Source organism: Hirundo rustica, chromosome 1 (assembly GCF_015227805.2).
Source record: "Hirundo rustica isolate bHirRus1 chromosome 1, bHirRus1.pri.v3, whole genome shotgun sequence".
Lineage (NCBI taxonomy): Eukaryota > Metazoa > Chordata > Aves > Passeriformes > Hirundinidae > Hirundo > Hirundo rustica.
This window is the reverse complement of record NC_053450.1, coordinates 93,680,432-93,693,449: the sequence shown is the minus strand read 5'-3', so window position 1 is coordinate 93,693,449 and position 13,018 is coordinate 93,680,432. Positions and strand designations below refer to the sequence as shown.

Here is a 13,018-nt window from a genome sequence, read left to right as displayed (position 1 = left end):
AGGAAAAGAATTCCTGTCATTCTAAGCACTACTTTCATCATTTCATCAAATGACAGATCTTGTATTTTGAAAAAAATATCTGTGTCAGAAATGGATATTCACAGCTGTCCTTTTTGTATGATAATTATGTTATCTGCACTTATCAGAAATTTTGTATGTGAGAATTGCAAAATAGTTTCCATACGGAGAAGATAAATCACAGTCACACTGACTGAAATGACTTAACAATCACATGTGAAGTCATGTCAAAACAAGGACGAGAGTTAAAAAAAAAATCCTCTAGTCCTGATAACAGGACTCTTTCCTCAGGACCAGAAATCCATCTGGTCAGTATTATGCATAGGTAGTTTCTGCAACTATGTGATTTTTTTGACAAAAAGAGCCTGAGTGAACTGCCTACACATTTTTGTTCCATCAAAAGTACTTTCACAAACATTTCCAAGCCACTCCAATCCAAAATGGAGCATTTGTTCAAATTCTGCCACAGTAAACATACATACATACATACATACATACGTATGTATGTATGTATGAATGAATGAAGAATCCATGAATTTGAAAGCCAAGATATTTCGTGAATAATTTTCTTACATAATATTGTGTCAAATACTCCCTGATTATACTGGGACGAAAGAAAAATAATAGTAATTTCCATGAGGCTGTTTCTTTTTGTTTTGCATTTGACATCTGGTTCCCTAAGCCAGTCAGGTTTCATTCCTTTCACTATTTATCAGTCACACATCCATCTCGGGTTGTAGTACTTGGGTGGTCAAACCTTTTTGAGGGGTCACGTGGGCCTAGACTGCCGTGCCTTGACAATCACCCGGCCAGACAGAAATGCATCATGTAATTAATAGCTACGAGCTTTGCTGCTCCACACATCACATATGCTGCCACTTACATGACACTGACCTGGCAGCCCTTGGAAAAGAGGGTATTGGATAACACCAAATGAGCCAGGTCAACTCTTTAGGTTGTCCCACACCAGAGGCTGGCCATTTCTGCCCTGGAATAAATACAACATGCTCACACACGTGCAGAGAGAGCTTCTTTACAGGCCAAGTCTCACAGAACAGTGTTTCTACTTGTAAGGCCAAGTAAAAAGGCAAAATAAAAACTGTCATGAAGAAGATATTGATAGCACAGTAAAATCAACACTCATTTGCTGACTTAAGCTGAGCTAGAAACTTGGGATTAACTATTTTCTTATGGGCTAATGAGCTATCTAGATCGAAAATAGTCTGCCTTCGGGTCCTTAATTATTCTGTGTTATTAGCATCACCAGAAAAAGTATTTATAAACTTTAAAAATGTATGCTTTTAATTTATAAATGATTTGTCAGCCCTTTTCTACAATAAAGAATGAGAAAAATCCATATTATTTCTTTAACACCATGGTGGCATTAATGAATGTGTAGAATAACTTTGGTTTTGACTTTACACTACTGTATCCTAATTTAAAATTACTTCATGCCAGTGCTTGTTACCTTAGTGATTAAAAGTTGAAGCAACACTGCAGTACATATATTTTCCTCATCATAATTCCAGTTTTTTATATCTAGAATGGAAGAAATATGCCCTAGATCAAGATTTTATTATTCCACCAAATCTGAGTTGTGGTCCTGACTCAAGGAAAAGAAGTGAAAGTAATCATGCTGGAATTTTAACATCCCATGGGCTTGAGTTTCAAGCAGAGAAAAGCTGTGCTTGAAGCCCTCTGACTCTTTTGGAACCACAAAACATGAACTGTTTCTGATGCCACACTGCAAATCTGCTTTGAGTCAACTCCCCGAGAAAATGATGAACACGCTTTGGAATATGTTGTGATGAAAAAGAAAGGCTTAACACTTAAAGGACCCTGCAAACAGATGTAGCACCAATTTTACCTTAGCGGGAACGGATGGGATTTGGGCTATCTACACTAACCCTACCACACCACCACCATAACCTTTCATGCTAACCTGAGTAGATCTTTCAATCCAGAATTCCTTCTTCCCAGTGCTGGATGAGACAATTAAAACAGATCCAGTTGTAATTTCTGGCTAGAATGACTGGCATTAGAATAAATCAGTGGAAAATCTTTCTGCATTTTCAAGAAGGGTTCCAAGGTCTGAAACAGTAAATTGTAGGTGAGGTACTCTTCAAGTAATTTAAATACACAATGGGAAGTAATCAGAGGAAGGTTATCAAGAAGAGTGTACTGTACATCAACCACAAGTAAAGGTGTCTTTAACAAAGTACTTTAACAAATAAGCAGTAATTTTTGTAATCTTAAGTAATCTTTTACTTAATGGTCTTTGGTAAAGCTCACAGCTTGCTTCAGAACTTGCTAAAAATAAGGACTGACCCGAAAGCTCAGTTTAGGAGTCAGGTCCCATGAAAATTTATACACACTGATCCAAGTTCCTTAAAGGGAGAATGCAAATTTTTACAGTGATTATTACCCCTGTAGTTTGAGAAGACTACTTTAAAAAGTATCTTAGTGGGAGGGATTGTAGTAGGAGGGCAAAGGTTTATTTCTATTGTTCTTTGGTCCAGTAAAACTGAAACAATACACTCTAATAGCTAATGGCATGATAAAGGATCTTGAGGGAATGTTAAACTTGATATGGAATACAGCCTGCACAAACACAAAGTTACTGTACGTGACCTTTGAATAAGCACCAGTTTCTAAGCTTGCTTGGATGCTATAACATTCTGTGGACTGTCTTTGTGTCACAGTCATTCCAATGTGTTCAACAGTCACAGTCAGTTCTTTGGATATTCTAGGGTAGTTAGGAGTATATCCTTTGTGGACTAAATTTAAGGCTGTGAATTTCACATCCACTTCACTGAAGCATGGTATATGAATATTTTAAGATACCTTTTCTCCAATGTAGCCATAAAATAGAACTTACTGCTCAACTGCAATGTAATTCAGTAAAAGACACAGCCCCTGCAAATGTGCCTTTGAATTTTTATATGAAGACGTCTTCCCCAACTATAATTCAGTAGTGATGAAACCTTAAAAAATTTGTTTCATTCTCCAACTGAAAAGCCTTTTCCTCTTTTTCTTACACTTTTTCCTTATTTTATTACCCTTGACACTACAAAATTAAAAACAAAAATCTCTAATCTCTAGTAATTCTCTTATAAGTATATTAAAAGTACAAACATAAATCACTATGTCCAAATATTATAAAATTCTGACTGGGAAATTATGATTAAAGATGTATCTGGTTATCCTACTGTAACTCATAATTAATCCTAATATTGCAAAGCAGTTCAATGCTTTTTCGATAGATTTGTCAGGAAAAAAAAAGTTGCTTGCAAAGTTTATGTATACCATAGCAATTCTCATTATCATAAAGGGAATAAGCAAGAACACAAAGGATGATTATTAGACTATTAGAAATCCATTAATCTAATACAGATTTTGAACATGTAACAATATTAAAGGATACAGAACACAGCAGATTACCTTTAACATGGTTTGGTAGTTTTGGTTTTTTTAGATGAGCTACACTTTTAAAAGAGTTTGTAGTTAAAAAATAGCTTAATCTCATGACTGTAATTTTTATTGCCCTTCAAAACAATCTCAAAGGTAATGAATCATCTCACTTCAATGGTTTTGGCAACAAATACATTTTTAAGAGGCGGATGTTCAACATTCCAGAAATCTGTACGTGTGAATTCAAACCTCCTGCTGACCTTTCACTGGTGATGGGGAAAGCTGTATCATGAGCTACATGTGCCTTTTTTGTACTGCCCCTTTCAAGTATTCAAGTAGAAAGACTATTTTAATTACAGCTTCAACAAAGGAGGAACAGATAGAAATAACATTCACTCAAGATATAAACATCTAATGCCTCTGACTGTGTATTTGCTCATATGGAAAGGAGAGACAGGGAAGGAATGGAGAGAGAGATACTAAGTGTGCTTTTTGGTGATCTAAGGAGTACTAATAAAAAGAAAAGGGATGACTAGATACTGCAGGCAGAGATAAAATGTACACGTGGGCTGAATATCCTTCACCTATCTTTGCATTAAAGTCTACTGGAGAGGTATAAAATACAAACCTAGGATGATTTTTGTGGATTAGATGTAGATGACTTACAAAACAACATAAAAATTGAGAAAAGTTGTGGCTGCTATATTTTTCTCCTGAAAGACAGCTAAAACTTACTGAACACTGGTATATTAAACAAATAAAGGATTATTAAAACCAAATGCTATTTAATTTTTCCTGAGGAGTCTGTTTGTTAGAGATCTGATGGAAAAGAAAAAATATTTTAAAATATTTTTAAATATTACAGGTAGCATCAAGTAGTTAAAATTACCATGGCTACATATTTCCCTATGTCAACAGTGAGCAGAACCCACTCACTGATCTTGCAGTGCAGCATCAGCAGGTTGAGTACTAGAAATAATACACAAAAATAGCAGAACTATATCAGCACTTAGTTTTACTTCTGGAGTAAGGGGTAGAACACTTCTGTTTAACCTTTGCTTACTCTCCAGAAAATGACTGAGTTGAATCCTCCCAGCCATTACTATTTCCATTTATTGCATGAACTGCACACGATTTACATAATTATGTAATTTAAGTGATTGAACAGTGACATTCAGCAAAATAATACTGTCTGTTGAGGAAATGAAAAGTAAAAAATTAAAGTTCAGATCTTTTCACCTGAAATAAGACTGTGGTGAGCATTTGTTTGAAAAGGGTCTACGTTATATGTGTTGTTTCAGCTGAGTTTTGATCACTGTAGTTGAAATTCAGCCCTGCCAGAGGGATGGGCAGAAAGACAACATGCCATTAAACTAAAGACATCAGGATAAAACTATTTGGTGAAAGTCTTAGGCTGGCTCTTGGGTTTGCTATCTTATATCACCTCTGTGTATTTTAGGCCTCTAAGTAAGGCAGAGAAATGTGTTGGATCAACACACTTGCACTACCTTCTGTTCCAATTTGTGAATCATCAAATGGCGAAAATAAAATGTTCACTGAATTATAGCAGATAAAGCTGGAAACAAGGAAGTCACCCAGCCCATGCCCATGACCTAAGGTGGCTGACTTACATCTCAAGCCTTTGTCACAGACATTAGCTAAGTATGTTCCTAAAGATCAGCATTGATTAAAATTCCCCCACCACTACATGAGATTCGAGCCCGTGTTTATCTAAACCCAGCAAGAAAAATTTACTCTGCCTGTAAGAAAGACTCAAATTTTAAGACGAGAAAAAGGCATTCAAGCAGAAGAAAAATTCAAGTTGACTCAGTTTCCTAAATAAACAAAGCCAACACATCATGCAGGTAATGTGTAGATCATGAAAATCAGCATCTAAGAAACAGGACATGATAAACTTTCAGGAAAAAATGAGACATTTTAAGTCCTTTTAAAAACATATCCATAGGTGGCATTGAGCTCTGCTCTTCAAAAGGAAATATATCTCTTACTACCATTAACTTTATATGACCTTCATGAAATAACTGAAGAAAACATAAGAAAAAAAGATTAATTAAGGATTTTACACCATCTCTTATGACCTCTATTTACAACCAGCACGTAATACAAGTAACACATTAAACAATTAATACATGCAAAAAGCACTAAGTACTTGTATGCTTTGCCCTACAATCAGTTCTTTCAGAGAATCATTGAATCATAGAATGGTTTGTGTTGTGATGCCTTAAGTTTTAGGTTTCATGTTTTCCAGATTCTGTGCTGCCTAGGGGCGTAGCTCTGAGCCTCATATTAAGCGCCACTAAGCTCTCTTTGCAGGGTAGGTAGACAAAACAAATCCTTTTCCTGCTGAAGACCAAGGACAACTTTCAGGCCCAAAAGCATAAACAACGGTGGACTGAAAAGAGAAACAAGAAGGATGGAACCTCACAACCTGAAGCTGTAATTGGACAATTAAACCCCAATATGTAAATGGACCAAAACTTATAAAAATGTAAGACCTCATGACCAGTCAGCCATTTTGTGACCATTCCTAGTCCACCTTGGGTGTAGCCCTAGTCAGGCTCTTGTCCTGCCCAAGGTGTATCCTAGAGGCCTTTGAATAAATACCTACATATTTACTAGCTCTGTCCAGTCTCTATTTCAGGTCAGCCTTCCCAGGGTACCAGTTTCTAGAGACCACGAAGGGACAGTGAAGCATCTAGAAAACATCCCTAGTGCCCCAAGGCATCAGTTTGAAGGGACCTTAAAATCATCTGTTCCCAATTCCCCTGCCATGGGCAGGGACACCTTCCACTAAACCAGGTTGCTCAAAACTCCACCCAATCTGGCCTTGAACACCTCTAGAGATGGGACATCCACAGCTTCTCTGGGCAACCTGTTCCAGTGCCTCATTCCCTCACAGTACAGATTTTTTTCTGAATATCGATTCTAAACCTACTCTCTTTTAGTCTGAATACATTCTCCCTTGTCCTGTCACTACCTGCTCATGTAAAAAGTACATCTCCATCTTTGTTGCAGATTCCCTTCAGATAGGGAAAGGACACAATTAAGTTAACCGAAAGTTTCCTTCTTTCCAGGCTGAACAAACCCAATCCTCCCAGCCTTTCCTCACAGGAGAGTTGCTCCATCCCTCTGATCATCTTGGTGGCTTCCTCTGCACTTCCTCCAACAGGTCCATGTCCCTCCTGTTCTGGGGACATGAAGGATGCAGCACTGCAGTTGGGGCCTCATCAGATCAGAGGGGCAGAATCCCCTCCCTCTCCCTGCTGCCCACACTGCTTTGGATGCAGCCCAGGTGTCCTGGTTTAGGGAAAAATTTGGGAGAAAACCCCTGAATAGGATCCCTCTGGGAAGCAAACCCAAATGGCCCTTCCTTCCAACCAGTCCAGTGAAAAAACTTTTTTGGAGAAAAGTGGAAAAAACTATTTTACTTAACAAACAAAGTACATACAAGTATAAAGAATGAATAATATGAAACAATAAAACCTCTTGTTCTGGAGTGAGATGGCAAATTGAGAAAGTTCTTGCCGTGGATGTAGCTCAGCTCTCTCTCAGTCTCTCATAAGTCCCAGTCCCTCCAGCGCTGCTGGAAAATGCTGAGGTCCAGGCCCCAGTGGGCTGCAAGCTCCCAGTGCTCCCCTGGGTTTTCTGTCCAGAGCAGGTTTAAACAGTCCCAAGAATAAAAGGAAAAAAAAACAGTCCAGGGAACTTCTCTGCCCTAGTGAGCTGAAAGTAACTGAAAGAAAAAAAAAAAAATCCTCTGTCCTGCAGTCTGTCCAAGCCTCCGCCAAACACCCCATCTGGAGAAGAACGTGGAGGAGTCAGGCAGTTTTCTCCAAACAAACTCTGCACTTCTCCTTGCTCTTAGAACCAGTCTTAAAGGCACAGAACTCAATATATAGCACAAACAGAACAGACGATTGGGGATACAAGCATCATAAAGTTACCCTAGGACACCAGGACACATTTGGCTTTCTGGGCCGTGAGAGCTCATTGCTGGATCAAGTCTAGTCTCTCAGCCACCAGCACACCGAAGTCTTCTCACCAGGGCAGCTCTCCATCTGTTGATTCCTCAGCCTGTGTTCACACCAGGGATTGCCCTGCAGCACCTTGCACTTGGTCTTGTTAAACATCATGATCCCATGGGGCCAGTGCTCAAGCTGGTCCAAGTCCCTCTGGATGGCATTCCATCCTTCAGGTGCAACAACTGCACCACTCAGCTTGGTGTCACAAAAAAGGTGTCAAAGTGGGAGAGGGTTCAATTGAGCTAACAAAAGATACGTTCCTAAGAATGCAAGAGCACCAAGTAGTGCATCGTATTTTCATAGAGCATTACTTGAAAATGATTTTACATAGAAAATATTCCTTTTTTTGCCAGTATGTTTTTCTTTAATAGGAACTTCCCCACATTTCTCAAATTACCCTTTATTGGACTTTGTGATACAAAGATCCCTTTGCAAAGTAGCTTTCTGAGAGAAGTAAAAGGTATAGTCTAGATTAGTTTATCCTTCTTCTTTGGAAATTCCAACCCTTCATTAGCATTTCTCATACTTTCTACAGTTTCTGTAATTTTATGAAAGATTCCTCTACTCACACCTCCATGCCATTTTTTGATCTAAAATTTGCTTCCTCATTCTCTTTTTGCCCTAAATCTCTAATCTCTAGTTCCTGTTAAGGAACTAAATTTTCCACCACTTTGAAACTCCAGCACATGCAGAAACTGTGCTTATTAATTAACTCACATCTTCCACATTTCCTTCCAAGTCCTTGAAGGAAGTTTCCAATACAGAGATCTTAATTCTGACATGAATTCTTTTATTTCTGTTCCAGCAGAAGATATTTTCTTCCCCCTTCTCCATTTTACTTTGCCTGCAAGTGAAGCACCCTTTCTACCTGAGATCAGAGAATTTCCTTTAAGCTATGCTTTGTTGAATTTCCTTTCTGGCAGGCTATAAAGAAGTGTTTGATATATGCATCTTTCCTGTTTCTTAACATCAGAAAAAAGGCTGGGTGATGCTTAAAGGTCATCTTTTGCTCCAGTAACATAAAGCTTCTTCACTAGTATCCAGAAGCACAATGTCATAATAACCTACAGCAGTTAAGACGCAGGGAGGTTGGGGGAGAAAACAGGAACAAGCAGGAAGACCAGATAATTGGTTGCTAATTGAAAATCACTCATCATTTCCTCCGAAGAGCCCAATGACTTGAATAGTTATTAGCTTAACAGGCCAACTGTGGTTATTTCCAAGGCATCAGAGCAACAGAGATGTACACCAAGACCCTGGACTCACAAAGGAGACATTGCAAATGGTGGCTCCCAGCAGATGCCATTCACAGAGAAAGTGTTAGACCTGGAGAATATCATCACAGAAACCAATGGAAAACAGACAACTGAAAGATGTGCCTGTATTTGTTTGAAAAGAAAGTCAATCATAGATGCATTATAGAAACATGAACTATGAACATAAAATAATCACGACTGGGGATTAAACAGACTGTTAAAATTATTTTTTTTTTCTCTTGTCTTAATTTTCCAGCTGATTAAAATTTCCCACCAAAGGCCCTTAGACTTATGGGGCTTTGATTCTGGCAATGCATTGCAACTCTGGCAGGTAGCCAGCCTTTTATTTTTATCCCTCAGTCCTTTGGTCTTTTCTTCATATATTTCTCATCTTGCAGTATTTTTTTCCTCTAGTCACAGAACATATGTAAACAACCAGAATTATTTTTGGAGTACAGAAGCATAACATACTCTATTTCTGGTTCTAACAAGAGATCATATTCTTGCAGATTCTTACTTTTTTTCAATGATTCGTTTTGGGCAAGTATTTGTCTGTAAACAGGATACATTTATTAGATATTTTACTTTAGGATGCTGAGAAATAGTCAAGATCCCTAAATATGGCCAAATTAAAACTGTTTGGATTTTTTTTTTCAAATTAGATTACATTCAGACTGTTGACACACACTGCTGACTTTTCAAAAATATTATCCAAATATAATATACTCAACACTATATGCATTGCAAACCCACCTCCGAATCTTCAAAGACAAGTTAACAGAGTAAGAACATAGAAAATTGCTTTTCTGAATCTCAAAATGTTGAAGTGTAGTCTTAATGGTTTGTCAACTTCAAGCCTAACGCAATGAAAGGAAGTAACATCTACAGAATTAACATCTTCTTTTTGCTCTTGTGAAACTTAACAGAACTAAATCTTGATCAAAGCTTTGAAACAGTCACTGATATTTGTAATTGCAGTCAGTAACTCATGACAGGTTTGTTTTTTCTGAATGTCACTACTTTTCAATGTCCAGTTCACATGCATCCTATCTTACATTTACTAAGACCAAATCCAAAGGTGTCTTTACACGTGTTCATGCTTTATTGACTTCAACTTTCACCTATATATCCTCTGCAGTGTATCTTCTAAACATGGTTCTATTATTCAATCAGCAACTGCACATTTTAAACCCAAATAAGTCAGATCTGTCAACTGAAATTTCCAAATGTGTTTGCCGCCCCAAATGGCCCTACTGTAAAATTTTGCCATTTGGAGACATGAGTCTCTTTTGAGTGGCTTTTATAAGAAAATTCATGCTGAAGTAAAAAAATTTAAAAAAAAACCCTGGCAAATACTTGTGCATTTTACTACTTAGTATGTCCACTACAATCACTAAGTCTGATTGCTTTGACAGCTTTTTAACCTGAGTTGCTGACTCCAAGACTCTTCTGTCCTTCCTGTCCCAAATTCTGCCACAGAGAACATTATTGAATGTCAAGACCTTGTTCTAAGCCCATCTACTTGGTTACAGTTTTTTTTCCTTAAAGAGTACAGTAACTGTAAGACATTCTACAACATTAATACATTAATCGATATATGTATTAGCTGTGTTCTTCATCCACTGAAAAAGCATGAAATGCTAGAAATACTCTGAATTAATTCTATATATATTTGCCTCCATACTTGTCACAGGCATACAATGTGTGAATATTTTATGGAGTCTCTAAATTTTCCTTTGTGTTTTTGCATTTTGCATTCCCTCTTTTTCAGTCAAATCTGTTGACTCCAGTTGGCGACCTACTTCTTTTATTTCTTTGGACCAATTTGCTGCCAGAATCATGCAGCCAAAAAGGTAAAAAGGCCTACAACTGTTCTTTCAAACACACATGTTGCTTGTGGTGCTTGCTCTGAATTCATCAGAAAAAATTATTGAGGGTTATGTATCAGATGAGAAAGAGCACACAACTGAAGATAAGCTCTGATTCTTCTGAGGTACTTCTCCACAGCATCTCTAGAAGTACCTTCTTGCTCAGGATGAGTTTATGACTTGCTTTGATATCCTCACATGATGGTGCTCTCAACTGATTAATTTCCTTAAAAACTACAGTGTCAAAAGCCTTCACTCTTTCTGTAAACATTCCTCATTAGAGAGAAGTACAGCTGTGATGGATTTTGAAACACCTTTTACTGTGTGCTATGAAAGTTAATGAAAACACCATTAATAGTGAGCAGACCTTAATTCTTGCTCGTATGTGTGCACAGTGGAAAATCTATCCACGATTTTAGCTCTGCAAGCTGCAGAAAACCTAGTGGAGACACTTGGGATCTTGTTAAAGATCCAATATACTTTGCTACTTTTGAGTGAGTATCTGAATTCATCTACCCTGAGCTGCCTCCTTCGTCTTTCCCCAACCTGCCATCCATGCACGTAACAAGCTACAAAAGGCTCACATGACTCTCATATGTTGCCCCTTTTACCTTGCTCAAAGCATCTTTGATTTGAACTATATGTCCTGAGCACACGCAGCAGGAAGTGTTTCTCAGCAGTCCAACCAAACAGAGCAACCCAAATTGCACCTTGCAGCCAGCCAGAAATCCAAGGTAATTTTTGTGGCAAACTGACATTTTCTTCTGGAAACTTAAAGAAAGTTCCTGAGTTTCTATTTATATGTATGAATTTTCAGGATGAACTTCCCACTAGGAATTTCAGTTCATGTTCTATGTATTATACATTGGCCAACGGTGATTAAAAGCTTTCAACTGCAGCTTCTATGTACCAAAGATGTTCCATTTACTGAAATACTGATTTTTTTTCCTTTAAATAAAAGTTCTTAACATTTCCAGTATACCAATCATATATAAGATACTCTCTTGAAGGAGCACTGGTAACCACGAAAGTCATAAAAAGCAATTTTCCTTAACATTTGCTTGCTGCAGCCATTTACGGGCAGATTCCAGATACTTGTTTGTGCCATCCAAAGGGCAGGACAAAATCTATATAACTCAATGAGTCCTTATGGAAATCATCCTTGATGTTAATAATTTTATCTCCCATTTTAACATTAAAAAAATCAGTCAAGAGTCTGCTTGCTTGTCCCCATCTACAAGCTTCTGGCAGCACACACTCAATTTAATGACAGTCTTGGTTCTGTTCCAGCAGATTATTTTAAAAAAAACCCCCACATTCTGATGAAAAAATCAGCTGTGTTTAAATAGCCGTATTGTCCAACCACACAATTTGAAGGTTTTGGCTGTTTTTTATCTCTTACAGACCCTTATCAGGACAATATATACATACACACAGACAATATTAATGGAGAGCCTAGTAATGTGTTTGTGCCTAAGTGTCATGATCTGCTGAACACATTACAGTAGGTGCGTTACAGGGAGTGCATTATTGCTGCTCTATGTTTCCATAGCCAGGGTTATTCAAAGAGAGCAAGGAGCTTAGCCTAACACTGGTCACCTCAGGTGTGCCTTAATGATGTATTTTAAATGTTACTACTTATAAACAAGGACATGCATATACTTTAATACTTATCAGCAATTTACTGTAAAAGCAGAAAGGTGGCTGATAAACTGCCAATTATCCTTCTCCCATGTGCTACATATTTTTTGGAGATCCTAACAACAGTGCTGGAGAAAGGACATCAAATGATGCTTAGAAATGTGATACACATTTTCATTTCACACTCCATCAGTTTTTACAACTAGAGCTCCATGAAATGTATGAGAATACTTGGCTAACAGCCATATCTACTGAGCTGTAAAATAAGAATCAGATCTCTTTTTAAAAGAGTTTCATTTTCTTTTCATGACTAAATCAGATGTTGACCTTTTTCCAAAATATATTGTAAATATTCCGCACCTCTACCCATCAATTAATTTTGAATCTCTGAATAGTGTTTAGACCTGCTTTAACCGATATGTAATCAATACATATTTTTTTTTAAAACAGCTTTGTAAATAAAAGTAAATGGATTCATCCTTCCACAGAACTGAAATACATTGAATTATATAACTACTGGTGTTTAATCTTTTCAATTCTAGTAAGTTGTTCCCCCATCTTGAATCTAGAAACAAGAAACAAATGTATTATTGCCTTTATAGTCAGCAAAGTAAAGCTACAGGCATCAGCAAAAACATATTTTGAATTCAGATTTCAATCTGTCAGAAAAGATTAAAGCTTCGTGCATATATAAATGGGAACTATAAAATGATAACAGATAGATAGCATGGAATCATTTTGCTTGAACAGCTGTGCATTTGCCAATGTAGTAAAGCAGAAA

The 13,018-nt window shown here is 37.4% G+C and overlaps 1 protein-coding gene across 4 annotated transcripts in view; it reads right to left on the bottom strand.

The window, feature by feature from the left end:
• CDKAL1 (CDK5 regulatory subunit associated protein 1 like 1) overlaps positions 1 to 13,018 on the bottom strand; it is a 396,407-nt gene that overhangs the window by 11,521 nt on the left and 371,868 nt on the right. The gene's annotated exons all lie outside the window — the stretch shown is intronic.